The 14,676-nt window shown below is 47.7% G+C and overlaps 1 pseudogene; it reads right to left on the bottom strand.

Annotated features, from left to right (window-relative positions):
• Nucleotides 1-2,061: 2,061 nt before the first annotated feature.
• Nucleotides 2,062-14,028, bottom strand: LOC120663462 (annotated as a pseudogene).
• Between the last annotated feature and the right edge of the window lie 648 nt (nucleotides 14,029-14,676).

Below are 14,676 nucleotides of genomic sequence, written 5' to 3'. Positions count from 1 at the left end.
CCTTTTTGCTAAAGAGCCCCTGGACTTTTCCAGAATCAACCCGCAGTCCACTGCAGTTCAAAAGTAATTACAGTTAAGCCCTGTTTTTAAGGTTTAGGCCCCTGAGCTTGCCTGAAATAGTGCCCGCCGTCCAGTCCGCATGCTTTCACGCCTTAGCCCCTAGATCTATCCTTTAATTATGTTTAGGTCCCTGGTTTTCATGTAGTACCCCTGGAAGTTTAAGTTTTCTCGCAGTTTAGTCCCTGGACCTAGTTTTAGCCCTAGTTTTCACGTTCAAGCTCCGTATTAGATGGTTTTCGCGCTCACGCGATCGTTGTAACGCGTAGAATAGTTGTGGCTCAGTTTTATGCTCTATTTTTATGTAATATTGTACTGTTTCATAGCTTTTTCCTTTATTTGCATGTTTGTATATGTGCTGGACTTTGTTTTGGCGTTGCGATCGTGAATAGACATCGAGCCACCGGAGGAGTACCAAGAGCTACCTGCAGAGACCTTTGAGCAGCAGCAAGAGAACTTTGAGGAAGGCAAGTATAACTTGAACATTCCTATCACTTTTTAATACAATTTCATACTGCATTTTAATATTGTATGCCTATAAGGATTTCCTAGCCACCTTTATCCTTTATACATATACCTTGGGTTGCATTTTGGTTAGTTGTGCTAGGTGCTGCGCTCTCACACATAAGTGTCCTTTTAATTAATTTTGTTAATGATCTTATGCAACATAATCTCTGAGCATGACCCTCTGTGCTGTGTGCTTAAGTGGTACATGACTCTTTAAAATATATTTTTATAGAAACATGGTTTAGGGGGCCAGCACGGTGCTTAGTGCTTGGTTGGCCACTCTCCATAAGGATCGGTTCATAGAGCGACAACCTGGAACAACCGCGCAACCACGAGACTGGAATGGGACGGTCTTGGCTTACTAATTAGGTCATTTTAGTTTGGGAGTAACTTACCTGCGGAGCAAGAGGGGTGGTAAGCTTCTACGGCCCTCGCGCTATGAGGCTTGGTCTGTGCTGTGTGCTTGTACCCCCTCGAGGCCTGCTCCATAGTCGCTGGTCCAGAATCTTTAGCGGTTACACCTTACCAACGTGGTCTTTGTAACGGCCTCGTAGTGCGCTTGCTAGTCATCTTATCTAAGGAAGTGTGATGAACAACTACAACTAGTGTAGCTCACGACTTGTGGATAAAGGTGCAACCTCTCGAGAGTGTAAAACTGATATACTAGCCGTGCTCACGGTCATGAGCGGTCCAGATCCTCCGTCTGATTAGTGGGGTCACCTTGGTGGTTTGGCTTAGTTCTCAGTAGATCCATAATTAATTTTGATTAATTATTATGTAACTTGGGTTCATGGTAATTCACCCACTTGTAGTAAATAGCTTTAATAAAATTTACCAATATTAAAAGCTAATGCAGTTGAGTCAGCCAACCTTAGAGCCTCATAGTTTGTGTTATACTTGTTTAGTACAAGTTGTGTACTCACTTTTGCTTCCTCTACCCTCTTTGTTCTCCTTTGGATACGTTCTACTGCTGCTCAGTTCCCGGCGACGTGGAGGACTACATCCAGGACTTCATGGACTTCTAGGCGGTCGTCTCCTAGTCGACGTCCCTGTGGCACCCTGCTTCCAAGAGAGAGTTTCGTATCATGTTTACGCTTCCGCTGTATCAGACATTTTTGTCATTATTATAATAATAATATTCGTATTCGTTTATTATCTCATTTTACGTGACATGTGTTGCGATATCTCGATGATTCTGTTGTATATATGCGTGACTTCCTGGCGCATATATGATTGCTCGGTTTATATCTTTTGTAAATCGGGTGTTACATGACTGTGAATAATTTTCTTGTGAACTTACATTTTCTCATCAAGCCAAACAGTTTATTTAAAACATTTTAAAAAAAGATCACAGATAGAAAACGGAAAAGAACCATCATAAAAAAAATAAAAATTCAACCTAAGTTCATCAAAACATAGAAGCGTCAGGAAAAAAATATGTCATATAGGCCACAATAATACACATTGCTACAAAAAAACAACAAAAATACACATTGCTACAAGAAAACAACAAAATCAGCTGAAATCGGAAGGCAACTAAAAGTCTGTTTTTTCTTAGAAAGGTAGCAAACGTGAACCTCTTACACCTTGTACAAGTTTCTAGAACAAAAAGCAGTAGATGTGCATCTATAGGGCACAAGGTTTAGCTTAAACGACATCAACCATTACCTGTATATCAATTTCATTTTCATAAAGACTTGCAAAAAAGAGCAATCCCACCATTTCTAGGACCACCAAGGGACCAACATGATAAACCAACGGAGCCAGGTTGATTTCAGATTGCAAGAGCTTTTAAAGTGGATTACAGTGAGTTTGATTAGTCACAACCGATGCCCTCATCTGCCTCATTTACAACTCTGCAAAACTGAATATGAAAAAAAGATTCGGTGCATCCTGAAAGGGTAAAAAAACAATGTGCAACGGCACTCTTCTCTTTCATTTCATACGCCTACAAGTTTCCCTCATCTCCGTCACCTGCTTATCAAGTGCTCAGACAGTTTGTCCCTCACCCTCATGCCATTCTCATCCGCTAACTGGCATACCTGCTGCCTGTAATTAGCTTCATGGTCACCTGACGACACCCAAGGCTCATCCACGGCTGTCTCCTGGAGGTCTATGATTATGTTGTGTAACAAGCAGAAGACATGGATTATCCGGGGCAGCTTATGCTTGTCAGGGCGCCACATCTCCCCCTGCAGGAACTTCCACGTGTCCTTGAACTTGGCCAGTGTCCTCGGAGCAACAGTTCTCGCATCTAGAGTGCCTCCTGTTGAACTCTGTTTTGGACTCTGTTAAGTCCTTTTCTTGGCATGGTGTGAGGAGCTAGGGAAGAAGTGGATAGCCTGAGTCACCGATCAAGTATTCCCCAATCTCTGATCCATCTGATACCTTTAGCTTGCTGCCATTCAGCCGTTCACCTTTCTCGCAAAGCTTGAAGAGGCCCGAGCTGTGCAAAATGCTCAACTCTTTCATGCTACCAGGCCACCCAGTCACAATGTCTGTAAATCTCGTATCCTGATCAACAACAGCTTGCAATACCATGCTGTAATTCCTCTCCTGATCAAGCCAGATCTTGCAGTTCGGTTCAGCTGACGAAAGACACATTGTGATGTGTGTTGTATCCACAACCCCACAGCAGTTTGGAAGACCATGAATCTTCTCAAATTTGGATTTGATCTTCTCCATTTCACCAGAGTCAGTCCAGCGCAAGTGGTGGCTTGCTCGCTCCTCCATGGCCTCAATGAACCTCCAAGTTATCAGCGAGACAGTCGAGTGGTTCACGCCAATAGAAGATCCCACAGTCACCACTCACCAGTGACCCACCAGAGTTCAACCTTCGTAGAGCAATGGCCACTCGATCTTCCAAAGACAGCATCGTCCCATCAAGAAAGGTATAGCTGCTGGACCTCACCATCATTTCATCTTTCACCAGGTTACAGACATAGTCAAAGGCTCTTCTTGGCATTTTGAATACAGACTCAAATCTGTGTGCATCCTCAGTAGAAGATAAGGTTCCTGAGAAGGAAACATAGGGCTGGTTATAGCTTCCATAACTGGTAAGGAAAGAGCTCTCTTGCATCGAGTTTAAAGTGACCATAGTAATCACAAATGAACTACATCAAACATTATGTCCAGCTTTATTAAAACTGGAAGAGAAGTATTGTCCAGTGGAGATCAAATTGCAATCTGCAAAATTGGCATCCAAGACAAAGTAACCTATGGTATTTTTGAACATGCTAGAATGCATCAAATCAGAAAGCCGTAAACTCATAATAATCATACGAGTCGTAAATGCTAAGTAAGATTCATGCAGAGTAATCCAATGTTGAGTAAAAAGGCCTATGAAAGTGCATTAGGACGAGAAGTACAGCTTATGAATAATATCCCAGAAATAAGCTATGGAACTGATCACGCTTAGTTAGGAACTGTTCTATCTCCTTTCTCAAAATTACACAGAAAGAGCAACACTACCCTTTATGTACAATCTCCATCATGCTACCTTTCTACTTTACCAAAATTAGGATTTGAGAAGTCCTGCAAATTCTGAGAAATTAATAAAACGAAACGAAAGTCCAATGTACTGTGCAATCAATCAATCAAACATAGAATGGTTCATGTTGGTGGTGCTATCCTGCTGCATCATATGCAGAACTCAATCACACAGCTAGCTATTACCCCGTGCTTAGCGCAACTGCGCAAGAATAGCTGTCATCTAGCCATCAGTCCTATGGACTGACTGATCAAGAGCACTGCTTTAGTCAAATTAAAGGAAGGAATGGGATGTTAGTTTCAGACTACACTGCGATTTTAGCCAATCAGCTAGTGAGGGCACATGAACTTGAAAAAAAACCTGAACTTTTTTAGACTTCCAGCCTAGTAATCAGAACAGAGCTGAAGAACTCAGAGCTCAATCTTAGCAACCTGGTTTCTACCCCTCCTAATTAATAATGAGGAATGTTGAGTACTCTATCCTGCTTGTGATGAGTGAATTGTCAACCGTGCGGTGTGATCGTGCGCTTGGTCTTTGGATTGCAGGTACACGGGCGTCGAGTGTCGACGGAGAGTTGCCGCGGAGGAGCTCGGGCCGGGCGGCAGCTGTGGCATCCACTCCAGGATCGAGGGCGCAAGCGGCGACGGAAGGCGGGTTTCTTGGTTTGCGCCACAAAACCAAGGAGGCGGACGGCGGTTGAAGACGCCAAGCCGTGGAGGCACGAGCGTCGGTCTCGGGACTGACGGAGGCGACGGGCGTCGACGGCATCTAGGGCCTCGCTGCGGGCAAGGAGGTGACGGGCGTCGGGCGGCGTCTAGGGCCGTCAGGAGACCGAGGCGGGAACGGCGTCTAGGGCCACGGCGTGGAGGCGGGAATCTTCCCGCGCGTAAGGTTTTGGCGGTTTTCTTAAAACCGGCCCCCTACCCGGGTTTCGCGGACCCACCAAAACCGTGGACCGGATCTTCGTTGACGTGGCGGCATCGCAGCAAAGACTTTGAGTCGAAGAAAGAAGCTCCGCCGTCGATCGAGGCTGTACAGCGGGGTGTTGCTGACCCGACCGGTCTGACCGGTCCCCTGGACCGGTCTGACCGGTCTGGCCGCAGCAGCCAGGTATAAATACCCCCCACCAGCCCGTGGCTGGTTGAGGCTCATGAGTCTTTTGTTTTCTCTTCATTTTTCCTTCTCCCTGCCTCTGCTCCAGGTTAGGGCCAAGGACTCCAACGCAAAAGAGGGTTAGGGTTTAGCTAATCTCTCAATTTTAGTGGGTAGGATGATGGGCGGATGGCTCTAGCTTTGTATAGGTGAATTCCTCTGAAACATATGAATGAAATCTTGTTGAGTTCATCTATGTGTGCTGAGTACTCGTCCTCCCCTTCCTCTCTTGCATTTTTGGCTTGATTTCCTCTCTTTTGGATGATTCGTGTTTAGAGGAATCGAGCTCTTGGATTCGTGTTTTGCCGGACTCTTTGTGACGATTCCTATGCATCTAGCCTAGTGCCAAACCCCCTGGAATCGCGAGTTCACACGAATTGAAGGTTTTGTGTTCTTGAGAAAACCCAATCCACTTTGATCTTTTCCCGAATTCTCGAGATCCTTTAATCTTTTGGGTGAGATCTCTTGGGGATATGTTCACGGGGTAGATGAGAACCTATCCTCCAAGTTTCGCTGGATTTGGACTTCGTTTGCTCGAGATTTGTCTTTTGAAGCCTTGATTGCGTTCTGTCTGGAAGGGACCGGTCTCTGAAACCGGTCTGACCGGTCTGGTTTTTTGAATTCCAGCCCGACCGGTCTGACCGGTCTGTGCTAGCGGTCAGACCGGTCTGACTCAGCTGTGCTGCTGTTTGAGAAGTTTTTTTCCAGTTTTGCTTCCGTGAAGTTTTCTAGGGTATGCTGCTGTGAGATAGCTCGTCCATAGCTATTCTCATATAACCTAGGTGAAGGGTTTGCGGTGATTTTGGGATATAGGCCGACGGATTGATTTCGAGAAAAATTTTGATCGGCTCCCATTCACCCCTCTCTGGTCGCCGACTTCGGTCCCTCAATTGGTATCAGAGCTTGGTTGAGGTTTTCGGTACCTTAACCGGTTCGAAAACCACTCGGCGACCATGGCGAGTCTTGGTAAGATCCCGGTGTTTTTCGGCGAGGATTATGCCTACTGGAAGGTTCGCATGAGAGCCTTCCTGCAGAGCATGGGAGCCGATGTCTGGGAAATTACCACGAACCAGCTTTACGAGGTGCTTGCTGTTCGGACCACACCTCTCCAGGTGACCCAGCACGAGGCTAATGCCAAGGCCGTCAATGCCTTGTTCGCTGGCGTTTCTCGTGCAGAGTTCTCACGCGTCCAGGGTTTTCAGGAAGCTCACAAGATTTGTACGTGCCTTGAGAACTACCACGAGGGTACACCTCAGGTGAAGGCCAGACTGTTCGAGACTCACCGGCGTGAATACGAGAACTTCACACAGGAGCTGGGTGAGAGCATTGACTTGATGTTCAGTCATTTTCAGTTGATTGTGAACAAAGTGAATGCGAACAGATCTGCTGGTGCCCTTGAGTACACAGAGCACGAGAAGGCTCTCAAGTTGCTCTGCGCACTTGACCGCTCTGTGTGGGATCTCAAGGTGAACACGATCATTGAGTCTGCAGGCTATGAGACTCTGACCGTGAACGAGCTTTTCAGCAAGCTCAAGGCCACCGAGGTGGATAACCAGACACGAGCCAAGCTCAATGGTGCCCCTCCTTCCAAGAGCGTCGCTCTTGTGACTGGCCCAGGTGGATCAAGCTCTAACGCTAACTCTGCTCTTGGCTTTTCTCTTGCCTCTTTGCCTTCTGTTTCAGATGAGCAGCTGGAGACGCTAGGCGACGACGACATGGGCCTCCTCATCAGCAAGTTCAAGTGCGTCTACCACAACAGGCTGAGGAAGAAGAACCCCAGGTGCTACAACTGCGACGATCTGAACCACTTCATCGCCGATTGCCCCAAGAAGTCCGGCGATGGCCAGAACAACTCTCTCATCTACTACCGCGACCGCGACGAGGGAGGCTCCAACAAGGAGCGTCGGCGCCACAAGAAACGCAGTCGTGACCAGGGAGGACACTTCAACAAGGAGTCGCTCAAGAAGCGCTTCTAGTACAAGGCCAAGAAGAGGGAGAAGGCCTTCCTGGGGCAGCTCAGCGACCTCGACAAGAGCTCCGACACTGACCGCTCTTCTTCACCGACCTCCGACGATGACGACAAGAAGAAGAAGAAGCAGGACAAGGAAGCCACCGGCTTCATCGGCCTTTGCTTGGCGGCCGGTCGGCGCAAGAGCTTCTGTACCATGGCGGGCGAAGCCGATGGTACTCGTGCGTCTTCGTGTGGACATGCTACACCAACGCACTCCGGCTCTTCTCCTGGATTCGAGAGTGATTCAGAGGTAAACTCCACGATCGACCTTCTTGATACAGAGGTTAGGGAGTTGTACGCCGCTCTCGACAACCAGAAGAGGCTGCTTAAGGAAGCAGCTAGAGAGCGTAGAAAGCTTAGGGCTGAGCTGGCTTGTGCTAGGGAGAAATCTAGTGAGGATGAGTGCACTGGCTGCATATCTCACATGAACGATCTTGTTGCTCTCCGTGCCAAGCATGATGAGAACGTTGCGAACTTAGATATTGCTAAGACTTCGCTTGCTGACGTGTCTCATGAGCTCGCTAAGGCCAAGCATGAACTAGAACTGGTTAAGGACGCTCCTATTGTTAGCAATGTGCTTGAATGTGATGAGTGTCCTATCTTTAAGTCCGATCTAGCTTTGTTGCAGTCCAAGTTTGCTACTGTTGTGTGCGAGCTAGAGGAGATGAAGTCTAGGCCAGTTCTGTTTGGTGCATGTAAGCTTTGTCCCACGCTTAGGTTGGAGCTAGATGAGAAGAACACCTTGGTTAAGTCCATAGGGAAGACTAAGGTCGTGGAGTCTAGCCCACCTATTGACTGCTCTGTTTGCCCTGGTTTGATCTCTGATTTGGATAATCTTGCGGTAGAGAAAGCCAACCTTGAGAATGAGAATACCTATTTTAGGGCGATTCTGAGTTGGGTTTCTAGCAGTGAGCCGCAATTGGGCATGATGATTAAGCAATTCAAGCGTGGTGATGGGTTTGGGGTCGGTTACACATACACGAAGTCGGACTTTGACAGGTTGTATGGTAAGATTGGCAATGCTACTGGAAACACTGCTAGCACGACCACGCAGCCTTCGCTTGTTGACCCCGCGGACGGTGTGCTTAAAGAACCACCGAAAGCACCTCTGCAGAAGCAGGTTTGGGTTCCAAAGCCCAATGAGCTGAGGAATTCCCTCGACACGCTCCCTGCTGCCACAGCCCAGGTTGCCCAGAAGAAGGGGGCTGCTCCTCCTCGTTCGCAGGCTAGGCCTCCACCTCCCAAGCGTAAGGTGAGGTACCACTGTGAGTTCTGTGACAGGGAAGGTCACCTGGAGGAGTTTTGCTTCAGGAGGAAGCGGGGTGTGAGGCGAGAGCAGGAGAGATGGAACGCGGACATGTACTCTGCTCGGGTGCATGGTCCTTCTCGGCGTGTTGGTAGGCAAGATGCTAGGGCGCGCCGTGTAGGTGGAGGTAATGGAGACGGTGGTGGTTACCGTGCTCCAGCGGGTGGTCGCTTTGTCGGACGTGCTCCTGGTCGTTTTCAGTACGGCTATGGACCACGGGACCGAGGCTTTGGAGGAGGTTTCGATGCTCCACGCTTTCCTCGCGGGGGTGTTCGTTAGTCACGCGGTAGACGGGACATGGGATACGCTTTGCCTGGTTTTGCTAACCCTTCTGTAGAGCAAATGGCTCGACACTGGTTTGCTTCTCACTTTGCTAACCCCAGTGTTGAGACATTTGCTCACCTTTGTCTCACTACTGATGTGCAGGTCGGAGGCTTGGAGAACAGGTGGATCATGGACTCCGGTTGTTCGCACCATATGACCGGGAATGATAAATGGTTCTCCAGCCTCACCCCGATGCGTTCAAAGGAGTACATCGTGTTCGGGGATAACGGAAGAGGAAAGGTACGTGGACTTGGCGCTGTTCGAGTTTCTAATCGCTTTACCTTGAGAGAGGTTGCTTTGGTTTCGAACCTTGGGTTCAATTTGCTCTCTGTTTCGCAACTTCTTGATGAGGGGTTTGAGGTTCGCTTCAAGGAGGGCTGTTCGCGTGTTTTGGATTCTAGGGGAGATTTGGTTTGCCGGATTACACCTCGCGATCGGGTTTTCTTGGTTGACTTCTCTGGAACTCGTTTTGGCCCTTCTCATTGCTTGTCGGCTGGTCCTTCTTCTGATTTGTGGAAGTGGCATAGGAGACTTGGACATTTGAGCTTCGATTTGTTGTCGAGACTGAGCTCACTTGGCCTGATCCGAGGATTGCACAAATTGAAGTTTGAAAAGGACCTTGTTTGCAATCTGTGTCGCCACGGGAAGATGATTGCCGCTTCTCATCCGCCTGTTAATCAGGTGATGACCGCTCACCCTGGAGAATTTCTACACATGGACACAGTAGGTCCTTCTCGGGTGATGTCTGTTGGTGGGAAGTGGTACGTTCTTGTGATTGTGGACGACTTTTCTCGCTATTCTTGGGTCTTTTTCATGAGAACCAAGGATGAGGCTTTCGAGCTTGTTCGAGACTTGATCTTGAGGTTGAAAAACGAGCTACCCCAGGCCATGCGAGCGATTCGCAGTGATAATGGCACAGAATTCAAAAACGCTTGTTTTGACGCCTTTTGCAGTGATCAAGGGCTTGAACACCAGTATTCTTCTCCCTACACTCCACAGCAGAATGGAGGAGTAGAGCGGAAGAATCGGACGCTGGTTGAGATGGCGAGGACGATGCTCGATGAGCATAGGACTCCTCGCAAATACTGGGCTGAGGCGGTTAACACCACTTGTTACGTGTCCAACCGCATTTTCTTGCGTGCTTTCATGCACAGGACTTCTTATGAGTTGCGATTTGGACGCCAGCCCCGTGTTGATCATCTCAGAGTTTTCGGATGCCGGTGCTTTGTGCTAAAAGATGCAAATCTTGATAAGTTTGAGTCTCGCTCGTCTGACGGCATTTTTCTCGGTTATGCTTCTCACTCTAGAGCGTACCGTGTGCTGATTATTGATACTAACATCGTCAGAGAGACTTGTGAAGTCACTTTCGACGAGACTGCACCGTGCAATTCTTCTGTCTTTGAAGTTGCAGGAGATGATGAGCTCGGCACCTCCATCTTTGAAGATGAGGAGGAAGAAGCTGCGGAGGGTGAGGCTGTGGCTACCACGCGTGCTGTGGACCCAGTTGCCTCCGCCACGAGCTCGGATGATGATGACGGTCCCGTTCCGACTACGTCTACTTCACGGGGGCCGATCGAGGAGGTGACCCAGGCTTCACCAGCTGCACCTGAGGAGACACCAGATTTGGTTGAGGAGGAGACGACTTCGTCAAGGGAAACACCGCGGCATATTCAGCGTCGTCATCCACCTCAACAGATGCTAGGTGATCTCAACGAGCGAGTCACCAGGTCCAAGATAACAAGTATCGCTGGCTTTGCTCATTCAGCGTTTGTTGCCTCTTTTGAGCCCAAGGATATTGGACACGTTTTTTTTTATTCTAATTGGGTCAATGCCATGCATGAGGAACTTGAAAATTTTGAAAGAAACCAAGTTTGGGTTTTAGTCGAGCCTCCACCTGCTTGTAATCCCATCGGAACGAAGTGGGTTTTCAAAAACAAGCAGGGTGAGGATGGGTTGGTTGTTCGAAACAAGGCTCGTCTTGTTGCCCAGGGGTTTTGCCAAAAAGAGGGTATTGATTTTGAGGAGACTTTTGCCCCTGTTGCTCATTTGGAAGCTATTCGAATCTTTCTTGCATTTGCTGCTTCCAAGAGTTTTAAAGTTTTCCAAATGGATGTGAAATCTGCCTTCTTGAATGGTTTTATCGAAGAAGAGGTTTATTTGAAACAACCCCCTGGTTTTGAAAATCCCAAATTTCCAAACCATGTTTATAAACTTCAAAAAGCTATTTACGGTTTGAAACAGGCACCTAGAGCTTGGTATGATAGATTGAAAACCTTTTTGCTGGCTCAGGGCTTTAAAATGGGATGTGTAGATAAAACTTTGTTCCTCATGCGGTCTGGCAATGACTTTCTATTAGTTCAGATATACGTGGATGATATTATCTTTGGTGGCTCTTCTCACGCTCTTGTCTCCAAGTTTTCTGAGCAGATGTCCAGGGAGTTCGAGATGAGCATGATGGGTGAGCTGCAGTTCTTCCTCGGGCTGCAGATCAAGCAAACTCCTCAGGGCAAGTTCGTCCATCAAGCCAAGTACACCAGGGACTTGCTGCGGAAGTTCGACATGAGTGACTTGTCTACTCAGTCGACTCCGATCAGCACTTCGACGGCGCTTGATGAGGACTTGGACGGCGAGGCGGTGGACCAGAAGGAGTACAGGAGAATGATTGTCTCTCTCCTATACCTGACGGCGACGCGACCGGACATTCAGTTCGGGGTCTGGCTCTGTGCGCGCTACCAGGCTTCTCCGCGCACCTCCCACAGACAGGTGGGGAAACGCATCTTCAGGTATCTGAAATTCACCCCTAAATTTGGTCTTTGGTATTCTGCGGATTCTTCTCTGGTTCTAGTGGGCTTTTCCGATGCCGATTTCGGTGGGTGTCGGTTGGATCGCAAGTCGACTTCCGGCACTTGTCAATTTCTCGGTACATCTTTGGTGTCTTGGTCCTCTCCCAAGCAGGCTAGCGTAACGCTTTTTTCCACAGAATCTGAGTATGTTGCCGCTGCTAGTTGCTGCTCCCAGATACTTTGGATGAGACAAACCTTGCAGGATTATGGACTAAGTTATGATAAGGTTCCTATTTTCATAGACAATATGTCAGCCATTAGCATTGCAAAGAACCCTGTCCTACACTCCAGAACCAAACACATAGATATCAGATTCCATTTCCTGCGAGACAATCATGAGAGAGGCCACATAGACTTGATCCATGTCCCTTCAGAGAGGCAAACCACAGATATACTAACCAAACCGCTTGCAGGATTGATTTCGAGAAAAATTTTGATCGGCTCCCATTCACCCCCCTCTGGTCGCCGGCTTCGATCCCTCAAATAAGAAAATCGAATGACACTTAAAACTAACTGGAGTGTTCACTGTTCATGTACCGCGGCGCAACACTACTGAAGACTGAACACGACGACAGCCACCCCTGGCTGAATCGGGCCAGTGGCATTGCTCCAGCTCCAGCATTACCACCACGCTAATCACGCATATTTCCTACCGCAACCCAAAACCAACATGATCAACGGCATAATCCCTTCGTCACGGAACTTAGATCTATCAATCGCCACCTGATGCTCGGGAGCAACGCAATCCACACCAAATCTTAGTTGGTTCAGACGTACGGCCACCAATAGCACGCACGCACCGGTCTGGCCGCAGCAGCCGGGTATAAATACCCCCCACCAGCCCGTGGCTGGTTGAGGCTCTTGAGTCTTTTGTTTTCTCTTTGTTTTTCCTTCTCCCTGCCTCTGCTCCAGGTTAGGGCCAAGGACTCCAATGCAAAAGAGGGTTAGGGTTTAGCTAATCTCTCAATTTTAGTAGGTAGGATGATGGGCGGATGGCTCTAGCTTTTTATAGGTGCATTCCTCTGAAACTTATTAATGAAATCTTGTTGAGTTCATCTATGTGTGCTGAGTACTCGTCCTCCCCTTCCTCTCTTGCATTTTTGGCTTGATTTCCTCTCTTTTGGATGATTCGTGTTTAGAGGAATCGAGCCCTTGGATTCGTGTTTTGCCAGACTCTTTGTGACGATTCCTATGCATCTAGCCTAGTGCCAAACCCCCTGAAATCGCGAGTTCACACGAATTGAAGGTTTTGTGTTCTTGAGAAAACCCCAATTCACTTTGATCTTTTCCCGCATTCTCGAGATCCTTTAATCTTTTGGGTGAGATCTCTTGGGGATATGTTCATGGGGTAGATGAGAACCTATCCTCCAAGTTTCGCTGGTTTTGGACTTCGTTTGCTCGAGATTTACCTTTTGAAGCTTTGATTGCGTTCTGTCTGGAAGGGACCGGTCTAACCGGTCTCTGGAACCGGTCTGACCGGTCTGGTTTTTTGAATTCCAGCCCGACCGGTCTTACCGGTCTGTGCTAGCGGTCAGACCGGTCTGACTCAGCTGTGCTGCTGTTTGAGAGGTTTTTTCCAGTTTTGCTTCCGTGAAGTTTTCTAGGGTATGCTGCTGTGAGATAGCTCGTCCATAGCTATTCTCATATAACCTAGGTGAAGGGTTTGCGGTGATTTTGGGATATAGGCCGACGGATTGATTTCGAGAAAAATTTTGATCGGCTCCCATTCACCCCTCTCTGGTCGCCGACTTCGGTCCCTCAAATAAGAAAATCGAATGACACTTAAAACTAACTGGAGTGTTCACTGTTCATGTACCGCGGCGCAACACTACTGAAGACTGAACACGACGACAGCCACCCCTGGCTGAATCAGGCCAGTGGCATTGCTCCAGCTCCAGCATTACCACCACGCTAATCACGCATATTTCCTACCGCAACCCAAAACCAACAAGATCAGCGGCATAATCCCTTCGTCACGGAACTTAGATCTATCAATCGCCACCTGATGCTCGGGAGCAACGCAATCCACACCAAATCTTAGTTGGTTCAGACGTACGGCCACCAGTAGCACGCACGCACCTGTCGCCAGAGCGGGACGGTGAGGGAGGGGGAGACAGGGTTCACAATCCCGGACGGGAAGTCCGGTTTCCGGGAAAATTTCCCGTTCCCGGAACTGTCCGGGACTCATTTCCCGGTCCGGGTTTTTGGCTTCCCGGATTCCAAATTCAAAAATCTAAAAGTCAAATTTTTTGGTCAAAAACGAATCCCGGAATCACTGTAGCGGTAATGTGAACCCTGGAGGGAGACGCACCTGACATCCGCGCGCAGAAGCCGTCCCACCAGTATAAGTTACTCACCAGTATAACTTACATGAAACGGGGGTTGAAGGCTGAAATGATGTGTAACAAAACAATATAACTGATATATAGGCCATGATGATATTCGGAAACTGATATATAGGCTCAAATGTTAATAAGGCTGCCCCTGTCGTGGGGATTTATTTCTTTTTTCAGTTCTGGCTGCCCCGTTCTGTTCTTCGGTTCTGTGGATTTATTTCTTCTGTCAGTCCTCTCGGATTCTGGATGAATGAACAGAATGCTCGGTACAGTACCAAGGAAAATGGTTTCAGTATCCTTTTATTAGTTGGTCTGATCTTCTCTTGTCAGCGGTAAATTGAGCACTGAGGACTAAGCGCCGATACGACACCTGTTTTGAAGTATCAGTGATACAATACATAGGTGAGCGGTATGTTTTACACTTTTACTCTAATCAGATCATGTCCGTATTTATAACGTTTTAACATTTTATTCGGCCTGTGCTTTAGATACATTTTAATATATTACTTATTGAAGGCTTTGATGACTCCATGATCATTCTCGAAAACAAGGTAAGACAAAAAAAATATAAATCATCACAAAAACTAGAAACATATATCGATTCATATAGTCCCTTCTACATTAATAGGCGCCAAGTATATTTCTTAAAT

Source organism: Panicum virgatum, chromosome 3N, assembly GCF_016808335.1.
Source record: "Panicum virgatum strain AP13 chromosome 3N, P.virgatum_v5, whole genome shotgun sequence".
NCBI classification, from domain to species: Eukaryota; Viridiplantae; Streptophyta; class Magnoliopsida; order Poales; family Poaceae; genus Panicum; species Panicum virgatum.
The sequence above is the reverse complement of the archived record's forward strand: the minus strand, read 5'-3'. Positions and strand labels throughout refer to the sequence as shown.